We start from the raw sequence: 19,097 nt of genomic DNA on the forward strand, positions 1-19,097 counted from the left end.
AAACTCCTTATATTTATTTTTCTTGCCTTATTGCTATGGCCAGAACTTCCAAGACTATTGAAAAGTAACAGTGATAGTGGACAGGTATGTCTTATTCTTCATTTAATATTGATTTGTGCTATAGGCTTATTGTATATAGACTTCACTAAGTTGAGGAATGTTTCCTCAATATCCATATTTTTATTAGTGATTTAATAGTGACTTGTAATATTGTAAGATAATAGGGGTGAAGTTCCACACTGCTCCCACCACCAAAGTTCTGTGGTCTGGTACCCCACTCCCCCCTAAATATTACTTCTATATTTCCCCCAAGGTCTTATAAATGGGTTGACTACATTTTATTTTTAAGTCCATGTTGTTTCAATTCTCTATATTCCACATAGGACTGAAACTGTCAGTAGTTGTACTTCACACATCTTTATTTCACTAATCATAATCATTTTCAGTTCCATCCATTCTTTTACCAAAAAACACAATATCATCTTTTTCAATTGCTGTATAAAAACTTCACTGAGTCTATGTCCTATAGCTTTATTCAGTTATTTTTTGACAAGCATTTATATTGCTTCCATATTTTTTACTATTGTGAATTATAGCTGTGATCATGGAAGTATATATGTCCCTCAAAGTTAGTGTTTTTATGCCTTTACGATAAATACCTAAAAGTGATATTCTTGGATGATAAGGTATTTCTGTTTTTATGTAAGGACTCTCCACACTGTTCTCCATGTAGCAGTTTGTATTCCCACCAGCAGTGTAATATACTTCTTCTTTTTACACATCCTTACCAAAACTTATTTCCTGATTTGTTGATGTAGACTAGTCTCACTAATGTGAAGTGAAATCTCAGTGTGGCTTTGATTTGCATTCCTTTAATGATAAGTGGAGTGGAGCATTTCCTCATCTATGAGCCATATGTATCTCTTCTTTAGAAAGCTACCTTTCATATCTTTTGCTCATTTTGGGGGTGTTGATCTTATTTTTGTTGGGCTATATGAGTTCTCTATAAATGTTATGTATCAGATACTTATCAGATGTGTGATATGCAAACATTTCCTCCTAGTTCCTGAGTTACCTGTTTACCTTTGTGGAATGTTCTCTTAATTTTCTTGTAGAAATTTCTTAATTTGATGTAGTCCTATTTATTTAATCTTGTGTTAGTTTCCCTTGCTCATGGACTTGAGTCTCCAAATAAATCTCTGATCCTAAGGTAATGAAATATTTTGCCTATTTGTTCTTTTATGTGTTTTAAAATTCCAGGTTTAATATTCAGATCTTTGATCCATTTTGATCTGATTGTTGTGTATGGTGTTACGTGATGGTCCAGTTTCAATTTTCCACATGTGGTTGTCCAGTCCTCCCAGAATAATTTGTTGGAGAGACCTTCTTGTTGCCATTATAAAATTTTGACTTCTATCATATATCGCATGGTTGTATATGTGTGGATATTCAAATGCCCATTTTTGTGCAAGCACCACGCTGTTTTAGTTATTATTGCTTTGTGGTATGAACTAAAGTCATGGAGTATGATGTCTCTAATTTTATTCCCTCAAGAATGCTTTGATCACACAAAAATTTTTGAACTAATTTTTCAATCTTGTTGAAATTTTTATGGGTTTTTGATAGGGATTGTGTTGAATCTATAGATTGATTTTGGTAGAATAACCACTTTAATAACATGTATTCTCCCAATTCATGAACAAGAAATGTTTATCTTTGTGTCATCCTAAATTTCTTTTAGCATTTCCCTATAGTTATCATAGTAAAGGTCCTCCCCTTCCTTTGTTAGATTTAGTCCCAGGTATTTTATTTTATTTTTTTTTGCTTTCAATTATAAGTATGAATGCTTCCTTTTCTCTCAACTTTTGTGTATAAAAAATGTCATAAATTTATGTGTATTGACTTTGTATCCTGCTACTTTACCGAATTCATTGGTAGCTTCCAGTAGTTTATTTTGGTAGAGATTTGGGGGTTCTTTAGATATATTACCATCTCAATGGTAAATAATAATAGTTCTCTTCTTTCTTTCCAATATGATTTTTTTTTTGCCTGACTGTGCTGATAGGAGTCTATATCTAAATTGAAACGGAGTTGACATCCTTATCTATTTCCTGATTATAGGGGACAAGCTTTCAGATTTTTCCCACTGAGTATAATGTTAGCTATGAGTTTTTCATATATAGCCTTAATTATGTTGAAGAAATGTTTCTTCTACTCCCAATTTCAAAAGTGTTACTATCATAAGTGTGTGTGTTGAATCTTGTTAAATCTTTTTTTTTGTACCAATTGATATAGCCGTGTGATTTTAATCTTTTTGTTAATGTGATGTATTACATTGATTGATTTGTGGACATTGAACCATTCCTACTTGCCAGGAATGAATATCACTTGATCTCAGAAGGTTATCTTTTTGTATGGTATTGAGTTTGATTTGCCAAGATGTTGTTGGAGACATTTGCATCAAAGTTTATCAGGGATATTGGTTCTTAGCTTTCTTTTTGTTGATGGGTCCTTTCCTCCTTTGGAATTCAGAATGAGATTAGCTTCATAGAATGTGTTTGAGTCTTTTTAATACATAGGCTGAGTCTTTGATATGTCAACTTTCTCAAAACCTAGACCAGGGAGAACAGAAGCAATCGGTGGCACAGCTATATATAAGATGCTGGGTATTATACAGCAAACCCTAACAAAGGGACTTTTCAAAGTTAATACAATTACCAAATAATGTGATGATAACAGTAACTATCTAGTGTCTTCTTGAACGCTAATGTTGGTCATCATTTCTCCTTTGGCTAATTCTGCTTTTGTTTCTATCCATGTTGGTCATCACGCCAGGTTCCCCTATATTGCTTAGCACTGTGGTCTATTTACATAATCATTGTTTTGTCTGAGACCTGCCCTGCCTGCAGGATATTGGTCTAATCCCCACTGGTTAGAACCTTCACAACAGCTGCAAAGCATTGGCGCTCTTTTTTGCTCCACCCCCTTTTCTAGTCACTACTTTTTACCACTTGTCACTTCCTTTTGGGAAGATATAAAAGGAATTTTGTCTAATCAATAAACATTGGATTGGATTGTGTTCCTGCTCCCACGAGTCCCAGAGTCTCTCTCTCCTGTGATGCTAGCCCAGCATGAGTTCCTGATCCCTCTCCCACACAGCAGCCTAGGCTGGCTCTGGTCGAATTCTTTACAACCCAGAGAGCACATGCCTGGGAAGAAGCACCCTCAGGCTAGCCGGCACCCTAAGACAGCAGGAAACTCACATTTCCACTATAGAGCCTATATTTCCCCTAGTCCTGGAACCTTAGGGTGGGGCCCACTTTCCTGCATGCTTCTCTCAATTCATATCAAATAATTTTGCATCTGCTGATCATAACCTAATCAATGCAATGAGTGCCACCCCAGCATGCTTCACTTCAGACTGTGTCCAGAGACTTCAGGGGTGGAATGACAACCCTTCAGCTTCATCACTCAGTTGAGACCTTTCCTTTCATAGTATTCTCTAATTCCATTCCAGGTGTTCCACTCCTCAATAACATCCCCAAACCTAGATATAGACCAGGTCCCCTGAGATAGAGCATATGTTCACACGTGTCCATAAACCAGGGAAAAATATATACCTGAAAGCAGAAGTACACAGGAATCTGCTGAGAGTACCCCCCCCCCCAACAATTCAGCTGCACTATTCCAGCCTTTAGGTCCATGATTGCCCAACAATATATTTGGCTTTGTATGTTAACTCTCTTTTCAGCCACCAGGTTCCAGATGCTAGCAGAATGCAACCAGACTTCCCTGGACTGATGACCCCACCAATGTGTCCTGGAGCTCTGCTTCCCCAGAGACCCACCCTGCTAGGGAAAGAGAGAGGCATACTGGGAGTATGGACCAACCAGTCAACGTCCATGTTCAGTGGGGAAGCAATTACAGAAGCCATACCTTCCACAGTCTGCAACTCACAATGACCCTGGGTCCATACTCCCGGAGGGATAGTGAATGGGAAAGCTATCAGGAAAGGGGATGGGATATGGAGATTGGGTGGTGGGAATTGTATGGAGTTATACCCCTCCTATCCTACAGTTTTCTTAATGTCTCCTTTCTTAAATTAAAAAAAAAAAAGAATGTGTTTGAGACTAATCCTCTTCAATTTTCTGGAAGGGTTTCAAAATGGATGTTAGTTCTTCTTTGCACATCTTATAGTATTAATTAGTATAGTCATCTGGACCAAGGATTTTGTTTTGCAGAGGATTTCTTGTTACTGTTTCAGTTTTGGTAGTCATAGTAGGTATGTTTAGTCTACGTACTTCCTTTTGTGTCAAGCTTGGCTGTGGGTATATAATGAATTTGCCTGTTGATAATACTAATAGCTGCTCTATAGAATTTTTTTTTCTCTTTCTTTACTTTTTATTTTTTTGCCAGGGCACAGCTCAGCTCCAGTTTATAGTAGTGCTGGGGATTGAACCTGGGACCTTGGAGCCTCAGGCATGAAAGTCTTTTTGCATAGCCAATATGCTATTTTCATAGGCTATGTGGTATGACTCTAAGACTATGTCTATATCCTTTATAATATAAAATTTATTTGCATATAGGTGTTCATAATATTCTCATTTGAATTGTAATTTCACCTCTCTCATTTATTACTAATTTTATCATAGCTTTCTCTTTTTTTCTTAATGAGTCTTGCCAGTGGATTATATATTTTATTTATCTACTTGAAGAACCAGATCTTGATTTCATTTATCTTTTAATTTTCTATTTCATTGAATTGCACTCTAATTTTAACTATTTCCTATCTCCTGCTGACACTGGTGTCTCTTTGTTCTTTTCTAATTGATTCAGTTGTGATGTTAATTTATTTGTGATGTCTCTTCTTTCATAATTTGGGCCTGTATTTCTATGAATTTGCTTATTAAGTCTGTTTTTGCTGACTTTTGTAGGATATGATTGTTGGTCTCTTCATTATTGATGATAACCAGGTAATTTTTAGTTTCTCTTTTGAATTCTTTAGTGATACATGTATTGTTCAAAACTATGTTGTTTACTCTCTACATTTTGGAGGTATTGCTCTTTTCATTTTTGTGCTTCATTGCTAATCTTATACCATTATGTTCCAAAAAGAAACTTTTTTGTGATATCAATATTTACCTATTTGATAAGGTGTTTTTATATCCCAACATATAGTCAAACTTTCTGGATGTTCCTAGTGCACGTAAAAAGAATGTATATTCATTTTTTTTTGAGATAGGATATTAGAATATAAGTCTCCTCATGTGTGGTATCATTTTGTCCCAGTGATCTCTCTTTTGTTGTGTTTTGTGTGTTGCTGTCAATATCTCCCTTGATTTCCATAACTACTTGTTTTACATATTTGGGTGCACTTCTGTTTAGAGAATATTTATAGGTGGTGGTTATCTCTAATTGTTGAATTGATCCTTTTGATCAGTCTCTTTATGTCTCTTATTATCTTCTTTGTCTGAAAATCTATTTTGTTTGACCACAGAAGAGCTGTTCCTTCTCCTTTCCCACATGGTTGGCTCATAACACCTTGTTCTAGTCTGTCACTTTGAGCTTCTCTTTGTCTTTCTTTTAGACATGTGTTTCCTGGAGATATATGTAGATAGATTTTGTTCTTTAGTCCATTTAGTCTACTCTGAGTCTTTCCATAGGTGAATTTAGGCCATTCATATTCAGGGTAATTGTTAGTATATGTTTACTTAATTCATCCTGAATTTTGTTTTGAAGTTGTCTTTTGCTGTTGTTTATTCTTTTCCCATTTGATTCTACTTATAACTTTATGTTAGCATGTCTGATTTTTTTTTAATAATACTTTTATACAGTTCTCATAACTCCTGGAGTTTTTATGTTTCCTTTCATCCTGTAACTCCAGTCATGTTTGAGGCTAAACTTGAAATTCTACCTCTGCTGGGGCATTTAGCATGTGAATGTTTTCTTTTTTAAAATTTTTAATTAGTAATTTACTATTGATTTAAAAAATTACAAGTCAACAGGGGTATAATTCCATGCCATTCCTACCACCAGAGTTCTAAATCCCTAAACCCTTTATTGTAAGCTACAGCAGTTTTCCTAAGATTACAGATACAGGCTAACTATTATTTCTACAACTATCTGTCCATATTTGTATAGAATTGTCATTTTTTAAGGTTCTATCCTCTTTTATTTTTCCAAGTTATACATAACTGTATTAATACATCCAAATGCCCTTCTCTTTTTCTCCTCTCTCTGGGTCCTGATGGAGTTGGAGTTTAGAGCCCTATGGTCTCTTTACCCTATTACTTCTTCCCCACTGGGATTATGAATAAAAATAATTTTTGAGGTCCAGAGGTGGGAATTCTGGCTTCTGTAATTGCTTCTCTGTTGGACAGGGGCATTGGCAGTTCAATCTATAACCCCAGCCTGTTTCTGTCTTTCCCTAGTGGGGGCTCTGGAGGGGTGAAATCCTGGGGTACATTGGTGAGGTCTTCTGCCCAGGGAAATCAAGATGGAATTACAGTAGTGTCTGCAACTTGGTGGCAGAAAGAAAGGCAGCAAGATATAAAGTGGGACAAAATGGCTAATGACAGAAACCAAAAAATATGAACAGAGCAGATGAGAATAGCAATCTTAGGGTGGAGGTAAGAAATCCATTTTAGACATCTTCCTAGGTGCCCATGGCTATAGTAGTTTCTGCTTGAGTTTGATAGCTAACATGAAGTTGGATAAAAATATTGTCTGAGGAGATGGTGTTAGAGTAGAGAAAAGGGCTTTGAAATTTGGACTAGGGTAGAGTATCTCTCATTCTTGGGGAAAAAAAAAGCTATCTATGAATAAAGTTAACTCTTTATTCATTATATTTAGTACACTCTTTATCTGACAACTTAGACATTCTCCCAGTTGTTTAAGCATTGTCATTTGTTGAACCCAACTAGAATTGGGTTTTTAGGATCTGTCTTCTTTGGGCCTTCTGCTAGATTGCCAGTCTAATTTGATCTAAGTCTAATCAATTAGAGAATTTATGGTGACTTCTTAAGGCATGTCTTTCTTTTTTTAAAATTTATTTTTTATTTAAGAAAGGATAAATTAACAAAACCATAGAGTAGGAGGGGTACAACTCCACACAATTCCCACCACCCAATCTCCATAGCCCACCCCCTCCCCTGATAGCTTTCCCATTCTCTTATCCCTCGGGGAGAATGGACCCAGGGTCATTGTGGGTTGCAGAAGGTGGAAGGTCTGGCTTCTGTAATTGCTTCCCCATTGAACATGGATGTTGACTGGTTGGTCCATACTCCCAGTCTGCCTCTCTCTTTCCCTAGTAGAATGGGTCTCTGGGGAAGCAGAGCTCCAGGACACATTGGTGGGGTCTTCAGTCCAGGAAAGCCTGGCTGGCATCCTGATGGCATCTGGAACCTGGTGGCTGAAAAGAGAGTTAATATACAAAGCCAAACAAATTGTTGTACAATCATGGACGCAAAGGTTGGAACAGTGGAGAGGAAGTGTTGGGGGGGTACTTATTGCAAACTCTAGTGTACTTCTGCTTTCAGGTATATATTTTGCACTAGTTTATGGATACCTGTGAACATATGCTCTCTCTCACAGAACCTGGTCTATATCTAGGTTTTGGGAATTTGTTAGAAAGTGATCCACCTGGGATGGAATTAGAGTATACTATGAAAGGAAAGGTCTCACCCAAGTAATGAAGCTGAAGGGTTGTTATTCCACACCCGAAGTCTCTGGACACAGTCTGAGCTGAAGCATGTTGAGGTGGCAATCGTTGCGTTGATTAGGTTGAGATCAGCAGATGCAATATTATTTGATATGGATTGGGAGAGGCATGTGGGATAGTGGGCCCTATCCTAAGATTCCAGGACTGGGGGAAATATAGGCTCTCTAGTGGAGATGTGAGTTTCCTGCTGTCTTAGTGTTCAAAAAGACAATGGATAGTTAATGTTATCATCACATTATTTGGTAATTGGATTAACTTTGAAAAGTCCTTTTGTTAGGGTTTGCTGTATAGTATCCAGTATCTTGTATATAGCTGTGCCACCAGTTGCTTCTGATCTACTTGGACTAGGCTTTTGAGAGAGTCCACATATCAAATACACAGCCTATATACTAAAAATACTCAGTCTGTTTTTTAAAAACTTTGAGACATACAATTAATTTTCCCCTTTCATATTAATTAACTAGTGATTTATATGACTACACTTTACTAGGGGTGTACATAAGCTCTATTCCCATCACCAAATTACTTTTCCCATCCCACACACCCACCCCCTCCCCCCACTGGCCCAGGAAGCTGCATGTCTACCCCTCACCACAGGACTTTTACTTTGGTGCCCTACTTTCAATTTAGTCAGATCCTACTTTTAGTTTCCCTTTCAGATCTTCTTAGTCAACTTCTGTTGATGAGTGGGATCATCCCATACTCATATTTATCTTTCTGACTTAGCTCACTTAACATAATTCCTTTTAGCTCTGTCCAAGATGGGTCAGAGAAGGTGGGTTCATTGTTCTTGATAGCTGTATAGTATTCAATTGTTTATCTATACCACAGCTTTCTCAGCCACTCATCTGTTGTTGGGTACCTGGGTTGTTTCCAGGTTTTAGCTACTATGAATTGTGCTGCTATGAACATAGGAGTACACATATCTTTTTGGTTGGGAGTTATAGAGTCCTTAGGGTATAACCCTAGGAGAGGAATTACTGGGTCATATGGAAGGTCCATGTCTAGCCTTGTGAGAGTTCTCCAGATTGCTCTCCACAGAGGCTGTACCAATTTACATTACCACCAGCAATGTAAAAGGGTTCCTCTGTCCCCACAGCCTCTCCAGCATTTGTTGCTGCTGTCCTTTTTGATGTATGCCATTATTACAGGAGTGAGGTGGTGTCTCAATGTTGTCTTAATTTGCATATCTCTGACAATCAGTGACCTGGAGCAGTTTTTCATATGTTTGTTAGCCTTTTAGATCTCCTCTGTGGTGAATGTTTTGTTCATTTCCTCTGCCCATTTATGGATGGGGTCATTTGCTTTTTTGGTGCTAAGTTTACTGAGCTCTTTGTATATTTTGGTGATTAGTCTCTTGTCTGATGTATGGCATTGTGAAGATCTTCTCCCATTCTGTGAGGGGTCTCTTTGTTTGTTTAATAGTTTTTTTGGATCTGCAAAAGCTTTTCAATTTGATGTAGTCCCATTGATTTGTTTTTGCTTTAGTCTTCCTTGCAGTTGGGTTTATTTCATGAGAGGTGTCCTTGAGGTGTAGGTGGAAAAGTGTTTTACCGATGTTTTCCTCTAAGTATTTGATTGTTTCCAGTCTGACATCCAGGTCTTTGATACATTTGGAGTTGATAAAGTAGTTCAATTTCATTCTTCCGCATGTTTCAACCCAGTTTTCCCAGCACCATTTATTGAAGAGAGCCTCCTTCTTCCATTTAATACTCTGGGCCCCCTTATAAAAGATTAGATGTCCATAGGTGTGGGGATTAATTTCTGGGCTTTCAATTCTGTTCCACTGGTCTGTGTGCCTATTTTTGTTCCAGTACCATGCTGTTTTGATGATGAAGGCTTTATAATATAGTTTGAGATCTGGGAGTGTGATACCTCCATTTCTGTTTCTTTTCCTCAAGATGGTTTTGGCAATTCTAGGTGTTTTCAGGTTCCAGATAAATTATTGTAGTGTTTGTTCTATTCTCTTAAAGAAGCTTGGTGGAACTTTGATGGGTATTGCATTAAATTTCTATATGGCTCTGGGAAGAATATTCATTTTGATGGTATTTATTCTTCCAATCCATGAGCATGGAATGTCTTTCCATTTCTTGGTATTAGTTTCTATCTCCTTGCGTAGTGACTCATAGTTTTCAGTATACAAGTCTTTCACTTCTTTGGTCAATTTTATTCCTAGGTATTTTATTGATTTTGCTGAAACGGTAAATGGCAGTGATTTCTGGATGTATTCTTCTGATTGATTTAGTGTTTGCATAACGAAATGCCACTGATTTTTGTACATTGATTTTGTAGCCTGGCACCTTGCTATATTGCCTAATAACTTCCAGTAGTTTTCTGCGGGATTCTTTAGTTTTTTCTATGTATACTATCATATCACCTGCAAATAGTGAGAGCTTGACTTCTTCCCTTCCAATCTGTATTCCTTTGATTTCTTCCTCTTGCCTGATTGCTATGGCAAGAACTTCCAATACTATGTTGAAGAGTAATGGTGACAGTGGACAGCCCTATCTAGTCCCCGATCTGAGGGGGATGCTTTCGGCTTCTGTCCACTGAGTGTGATGTTGGCTGTAGGTTTGCTATATATGAATTCAACTATCTTGAGAAATTTCCCATCTACTCCCATTTTTTGTAGAGTTTTGAGCATGAATTGTTGTTGAATTTTGTCAAAGGCTTTCTCTGCAACTATTGAGATAATCATGTGGTTTTTGGCTTTGCTTTTATTGATGTGGTGAATGACATTGATTGACTTACAGATGTTGAACCAGCCTTGCATTCCTGGGATGAATCCCACTTGGTCATGATGAACAATTTTTTGATATGCTGCTGTATCCCATTGGCCAAGATCTTGTTTAATATTTTGGCATCTATGTTCTTTGTAATTGGATTCATTTCATTGATGATGAATTAAAAATGTATGCGGAAAAGAGTTCTACAAATATTTTCCTCTAAGTATATTAATGTTTCTGGTCTAACATTCAAGGCCTTGATCCACTTGGCATTTACTTTTGTATTTGCTGAAATATAGAGGTTCAGTTTCATTCTTCTACATGTTTCTACCCACTTTTTATAACACCATTTGTTGAAGAGACTCACCTTTCCCCATTTAATAGTCTTGGTACCTTTGTCGAGGATTAGATGTTCATAAGTGTGAGTGCTTACTTCTGTACTCTCAATTCTATACCACTGGTCAATATGTCTATTCATGTTCCAGTACCAAGCAGTTTTGATGACAATGGCCCTATAATACAATTTGAGACCTGGGAGTGTGATGTCTCCAATTCTGTTCTTTCTTCTCAAGATTGTTTTTGGCAATTTTAGGTCTTTTCTGATTCCAGATAAACATTTGTAGCATTTTTTCTATTCTCCTAAAAAATGTTGTTGGGATCTTGATAGGCATAGCATTAAATTTGTAGATGGCTCTGGGTAGTTTATTCATTTTGATGATGTTAATTCTTCCAACCCATGAACATGGAATATCTTTCCACTTTTTTGTGTTTTTTTTCAATTTCCTTGAGACCCATAATTTTCAGTATACAAGTCTTTCACTTCTTTGGTTAGGTTTATTACTAGATATTTTATTGTTTTTGTTGCTATAGTAAAAGGAATTGATTTCTGGATTTCAACTTCTTCTAACTTAGTGTTTGCATAGAGGAATGCCACTGACTTTTGAATGTTAATTTTATAGCCTGACACATTCCTGTATTGCCTGATGATTTCCTCCTTAGGTATTTCTATGTATATTATCTATCATGTCATCTGCAAATAAGGAGAGTTTGACTTCTTCTCTTCCAATCTGTATCCCTTTAATTCCTTGCTCCTGCCTGATTGCTATGGCAAGAACTTCCAACACTATGTTGAATAATAATGGTGACAGTGGGCAACCCTGTGTAGTACCTGAACTGAGGGGAAATGCTTCCAGGTTTTCACATCCGTGTATGATGTTGGCTGTAGGTTTGCTCTATATAGACTCCACTATCTTCAGGAATTTTCCATCTATTCCCATTTTTGTAGTGTTTTGGTGATAAAGGAATGTTGTATTTTGTCAAAGGTTTCTCTGCATCTATTGATATGACCATGTGGTTGTTGGTCTTGCTTTTATTGATGTGGTAGATCACATTGATTGACTTACGTATATTAAGCCAACCTTGCATCCCTGGGATAAACCCCATTTGGTCATGATGAACAGTCTTTTTAATATACTGCTGTATCTGGTTGGCTAGCATTTTGTTCAATATTTCAGCACCTATGTTAATCAGAGTTATTGGTCTGTAGTTTTCTTTTTTGGTTTTGTCCCTGTCTGCTTTTGGTATCAGGGTGATGTTGGTTTCATAGAAGCTAGAAGGCAGTATTCCAGTGTCTTCAATCTTCTGGAAGACTTTTAAAAGTAGAGGTATTATATATCTCATCATTTAGCTCACGATTTATAATATTTTAATGTACTGTTGAACTCAGTATGTTAGATTTGTTCAGGATTATAGTAACTACTTATATTTTAAAAAGTTTCTTTTTCAGGATGACATTTTGTGTTTTTTTTAAATTAATGGATTTTTTTATGTTCTTAAAAATTTTAGTAGTGAAATAGCTAAAGGAAGGAAAGATTTAAAAACCTAAGAGGCTAATATACAACATGAGTTATTTTCGGCCACCAGTCCATTCTCCAGTCAGCAGCAATCACATTCAGTTACTACAATTCCAAGAGAATGAGGAAAAGTGGCAAGCAGGGAATTGAAGTGGCAGGAGAAGCAAGAGGCTATATTCCACCCAGATGGCCCAGCCTTCCCCTTTGTTTGGCATCATGCATGGTATATTCCCAATAACTATGTATATCAGGGATCACCTACTGTATTCTTCATTTCATTTTTAAGATAATATCTCTGCCAGATTTTTGTATCAGGGTGATATCTGCTTCATAGGAAATATTTGGGAGTACTCCCATACCTTCTTTTTTTTTTGAAGAAATTGAAAACTATAGATAATAAATCTTCCTTGAAATTTTTGTAAAACTTATTGGTAAAACCATCTGTCCCTGACTTTCGTTTGTTTTGAGGAATACTTTTGTTTACTGTTTCAATTTCCTTTATTATAACTGACATGTTCATGTTTTAGAATTCTGCCAATTCAGTCCTGGGAGATAGTATGATAGATTGTCTTGATTCCGAGAATTTACTCATTTTGTCTGTATTCTCCTACTTAATGGCATATAGTTGCTTATAGAAATTTCTCATGATCATAACCGGCCTACTAGAGTCTTCATTCCTCTCTACCTCTACTTCCAAGTGGAGAGGGGTGAATGAATGAATGAATGAATGAATGAATGAATGAATGAATAAATAAATAAAAACTCTCATGATCCTTTGAGTTTCTATTGTGATTTCACTTTTTATGCACAATCATTTTTATTAAGGTCCCTCCCCTCTCCCTCTCTCTTTTTAAAAAACATTTTATTTACTTTATTTTTTTATTTGTAAAAAGGAAACACTGCCAAAACCATCAGATAAGAGGGGTACAACTCCACACAATTCCCACCACCAGAACTGCATATACCCTCCCCCCCAATAGTTTCTCTATTTTTTATCCCTCTGGTAGTATGGACCCAAGGTTCCCACTCTCTTTTTTATAAGCCTGTCCAAAGATTTGGCAATTTTACCCTTTTGATAAAAGGCATGCTTAGTTTTATTGATCTTATATGCATATTTTGATGCTATTTATCACTGCCCTAATTTTTGTTATTTTCTTCCTTGAGCTTAATTGGAGTTTCTCTCTTTCTCTCCCTCTCTCTCTCCCTCTGTCTCTTACAAATGGGAGGTTAGGGTACTTGAATCTTATTTTCTGATATGTGTCTGTATAGCTATGAATTTCTTTCTTTAGATTGCTTCAAATTATTGAAGCAATAATTTTTTCTGATAGATTGTTTCTTCATTTCCATTTGTTTCTAGAAATTCTTCTTTCTTTTACTACTTGGACAAAAAAGTTGTTAATAAGAACGTTTTGAGACTGGTGGTGGCTCCCATGTTAGAGTGTACATATCACCATGTAATAAGACCTGGATTCAAACCTCTGATCCCCACCTGAAAGGGGGAAGCTTAATGATCAGTGGAACAGTGCTGCAGGTATCTCTCTTTCTATATGCTTCTCCCTCCTTTATCTCTGTTATAGTCTCTCACACTTAATGAAAAAGAAATACAAAGAAATACATAGCAACTAAGAATGGTAAACCATGAATGCCCTAAGCCTAACAATATTCCTGGTAGAGAAAAAAAGGCACGTTGTTATATCTATATTTTTGAAGATTTTTCTACCTTCTTTTTGTGTTAATTATATTATGGTGTGAGATGTTCATAATGATTTTCATTCTCCTGAGTATATTGAGATTTCTCTCTCTCTCTCTTTCTATATATATATATATATATATATATATATATATATATATATCAGAATTTTTTATATGAGATCAGAATAATTTATATATTTTTTTCTTGGAGTGAAGATCTCTGAAGATGACTAATAGGCCTAATCTATCCATCTCTTCATTTAAATCTCCTGTTCCCTTCTTCATATTCTGTTTGACATATTTTACAGTGTAGTGTTAGAATTCACCATTATTCTGTTGTTTCTTACTGCCATTACTACTTACATTACATATTAATACTTTGATTCCCTTTTATTTGCTGAACAGATGTTAGAGTGTTAGTTTCTCTTGTTGAATCATTTCTCTAATCTTTGTATAATGTCCATAGAGATGGGACAGAGCCTTTTACTACTTTACCAATTGTAAGATCTAGTGTGTCAGATAAGATTTTAACTACTTGGTTTTCTTTGTGGTCTATTCTCTTCTATGATTGTTTTCTAATCTTTAACTTTGAGCCTAGGTTTGCTCTGTTGTGTTAAGTATAACTTCTGAAAACAGTATATGATTTCCTCATCAACACTGTTACTCTGCGGCTTTTAATGAATGAATTCAGACCACTGATGTTTGCTGAAATTATTGGTTTAATAGGTCCAATTGCTATTCTTTTGTCATGTCTGATTTTTTTTTAAATTAAATCCTTATAGAACTTCTTATAATGCTGGTCTAGGTGTGACAAAAACATAGGTGGTGTTAATATGGGAAGGCCTTATGAGTATATATGTTGCAACTTAATTTGTTGCAAAGGTATATAACTATACATGTGCAAGAGTGAGACTATGTAGCCTACTAGATGACAGCTATTTATTTATTTATTGACTTAGTTATTGTGAACACTATCCAAAGAAGCATGTCTGTGGTAATCAGGACTAGAAAGGAGGACGTTTACCTTCTCTTGCCTCTAAACTGCTAGGCCACCAATTTCCTCTTCAATATGTCATTTCCAGATGGTGTAGAATCTAGGGCCTGAAATCTATTACTAAGAGCAAGTATCCACCAAGATGAAGCTGAGCTGTAAGATCCAGAAGGGTCCTCTAATTCCTCCTTCTGAGAAATTTCTTCTGAAATGAAGTTATTGCAATTGCCTGGGAAGGGCCTTAATATCCATCTTGGCTTAGTTGATCTACAAAATACCAAATCTATTTGATTACTGTAGCTACAAAGTATATGTTAAGTCCTCAGACTTTATTGCTTTTTGTGTGTGCATAATTGCATTGTTTGATTTCTGTTTCAGACTATTTAAAAATATGTCTATTATCTATAAAATTGTGGAACTGTGTACAAATTTCTACATAAGAAGGGAATAATTTGGACAATATTGACATCCTTAATATGCTTATTATTTTGATATATGACCCCAATATATTTCTCCTTTTATTTAGGTCTTTAATCTTCAACATATAGGTTTTACAAGTGTTTGACTAAATTTGTATATATGTATCTCATTGTTTTAATGTAAATGACTTTGAATTTTAATTTTAGTTTCGAAGATTTTATTGTTAGGTAAATATTAGGTGTTTATTTCTAGATACAATGTATATGAAAATACGATTGATTTTTGATGATATCTTTATGTTCCGTGAAAATGCATTTTACTCTAGAAATTATATCTATGGTGAGGACTTTCTACATAGTTAATGATCAGTAGCAGAAAGGGCTATTAAATGCAAAGTATAGTATAAAATAAATATAAATTATATTTATCTTTATCTAATGTATATTACTTTTCTACTTATCTTACTTTATTGAATGGAGGTGAATTTATAATACTACACTATTTAGCATGGGTAAAATAGTCATCATTGCTTTGAACTCAATATCAGAAGAATAGTAGTTTTTTTTTTCCTCTTTTTAGATGGAGACAAGAGATAGAAAAGTAGAAAGAAGTGAAAAAGGCCATGAGCACTGAAGCTTCCTTCCTTCAGTCCAGTGGGGTCCAGGCTTAAACCTAAGTTGCACACATAGCAAAGTAGTTCACTATCCAACTGAGCTTTTTCGTGGGTCCTAGAGGAATAGTATTTAGTCATTCACTGTTAGGTGTAATTAAAAAATATACTTTTTATTCAGTTGAAAATCATTCCTGCAACTAATTTTTAATCATGTATTAATGTTAACATTTCCTAAATGATTTTTATTTTATTGTGTTTTATTTGCCACCAGGGTTATCGTTGGGGTTGACGCCACATGCTACATGACAAATTTATGGCTTCCATCAGTCTTTCTCTTTCTCTCTCTTTCTTCCCTTCCTTCCTTCCTTTCTTCCTTCCTTCCTTCCATATATCCATACTTTATTTCCAATTTATTTGTTTATTTGGATAAAGACAGAGAAATTGAAAGGTAAGGGGGAGATAGAGAAGGGGAGAGAGAGACATACCTGCAACATTGCTTCACCACTCATGAAGCTTCCCCCTGCAGGTGGGGACTGGTAGTACCCAGGTCCTGGGGCTGAGGAGACAGCATAATGGTTATACAAAAAATGTTTCATGCCTGAGGCTCTTGGGTCTCAGATTCAATGCTCAGCACCATCATAAATCAGAGCTGAGCAGTGCTCTAGCCTTTCTTTCTTTCTTTCTTTCTCTCTTTCTTTCTTTCATTCCTTATTTATTTATTTATCTTTTTTCTTTTCCTTTTCTTTATTCCTTTCCTTTTTTTCATTAAAGACAGAAAAACTGAGAGAGAAGAGGAAGCTAGGGAGAGAGAAAGACACACCTTCAGCATTGTTTAACCACTCATGAAGCTTCCCCCCACCCCAAAGTTGGGGATGAGGGGCTTGAGTCTAAGTCTTTTAGCATGGCAACATGCACCAGTACCTGCCTAGTAATAGATTTTTTTCTCTATCAGTGATATTGTCATGTAGTTTGCTTCTTTAGCCTGTTGTGGTGGTGTATTACATTGATTTTGGAATCTAAACCAATCTTATTTTCTTAAATAAATATTAGTGGTCATATTACATTATTTTATAGACTAGTAGACTCAATTTACTATTTTTTAAAATATATCTATATCGAATAGCTTATTACTCTGTATTTTTTGCATTGACTTTTTCTGTTTTTCATTAATTTTTATTGTTTTACAAGGCACTACTCAGCTCTGGCTTATTGTAGTGTGGGAGACTGAAGCTGTGACCTTGAAGCTTCAAGCATGAGAATCTTTTTGCATGACCATTATGCTATATCCCCCACCCAACTTTTCTGGTTTTGGTATCAGGGTGATGTCACATTTGTAAAATTGGTTGTGATGTGTGGGCTTCTATTTTGTATACCAGATCATGTAGAGCTGGTGTTACATTAAAATGGTCATGTAAAACATAAGGCAGACAATTTCTTTTGAAAGTATTTGAGTCATGATTTTTGTAAATCCCATAAAGATTCACAACAGTTTATGAGGACAGAATTACATTCCAAGAGACCTCAAGTCAGAACTACCTAGATTAGCTATTCTTCTGTAACTGATCATTAGAAACTATGTGACATTATGGTCCAAACTTCTGAGATCTATTTTGTCTGCTGTTATATGTTGCTTCAGGTGAGAGTTAAATACAGTTCCTCCTACTCTGTCATGGCTAGAACTAGCTTAAATCTTGATGCATATTTAGATATGAATGCTAGTAGCTAACTCCTGCAACTCTGTGAAAGATCTGTTGTGTTTTCTTAAGTTGTTTTTAGAGGAGAAAAGATTTAAGACTAGCTTTAGGTTATAAGAGGCTGAAAGCCAATGAGTGAAGAGAGTAAGAAAGGGCTGAAGACATCAAAATCAATATCCTACAGTGAAACATAGGTTGCAAAATGCAACATGTGAGAACCTTGTGTAAAAAGAACAGTTGGTTCCACTTATCCTGATGCTTTGTCATTTACCTCCACCCTACAAAGCAGTTCTTGGTCGATGGTAGCTATCATCTGGTGACATATGTAGTGACCTGTCTTAAGCAACATATTTTTCCCAGCTGCTCTTTTCTTCCTTCTAATGTTAGTAATGCATCCACACATACCACAGTCCCGCCTTTTCTCCTTTATTTCACCACACTGAATTCACTTGGTTCCAAGTTAAACTAGAATTTTCTTTCACATCTATGCACACATACTCAGACTCACTTTCACTTGCTCTCATTTGGCCATCTAAACCTCTTCTAGTTAGAGGACAAAAATTTCTCATAAGTCTTTTCTCCTTCAGAATTGCACTCTCTGTAAGTCAAATAAATCATGCCGATAGTGGCTGGTCACTAACAAAGCTAGTATTACACTGGGTCAAGGAAACTAACATTGGAATAAAATGTCATGTGACAAACAATTTTCATCTTCTTTTAAAGCAGCTTGGATAATTTCCACACTTACTCAGTATAAAATTATCATTGGATTAGGTAGGTTTATAAAAAAAAAAAAATCCGGTTAAAAGATACTCATTCTTACCGTTCAAAATAGTCTAGTGGGAGAAGCAGGTACTGAAATCATCACAAATCAAATGAATTATGCAAACCTTTGTAAATCTACAAAGGATGGCACTGTTTCAAATGAAAGGGAAGAAAAGTGGAGCTAGTTGAAAATTAGGCAAATACTACTGAAACAATATCAGCACCAACATAAGCAGCTGATAGGGGAAAAGCAGAGATGAGAATGCAAATAGATGGATGGGGCTTCTGAATACACCTAATCTAATCAGACAAATCACCTAGTCTAGTGTTGAGGAATCACAAATACATCCAATAAAATGTGCAATTTTTAAAATGTGCAAAAAATAATTTCCTTCTTTTTTTTTCCTTCTATGCTCTTGTTGAGATTATATGTGAATGACCTCAGCACTTGTGTACTAGTGGGAATGTTTCACTGTAACTTAATAATTGTTTCATTTCTTAAGAACTAGTGGTGATTTCATGCTCATTTTTTTTTTCAGTCTGTATAAAATGTGTCCCACAAAGAAGAATACGTGGATTCTCAAGTTACCCAGGTAGTTCGTGTGTGTCTGGAAACCAACACT

Source organism: Erinaceus europaeus, chromosome 2, assembly GCF_950295315.1.
Source record: "Erinaceus europaeus chromosome 2, mEriEur2.1, whole genome shotgun sequence".
NCBI classification, from domain to species: Eukaryota; Metazoa; Chordata; class Mammalia; order Eulipotyphla; family Erinaceidae; genus Erinaceus; species Erinaceus europaeus.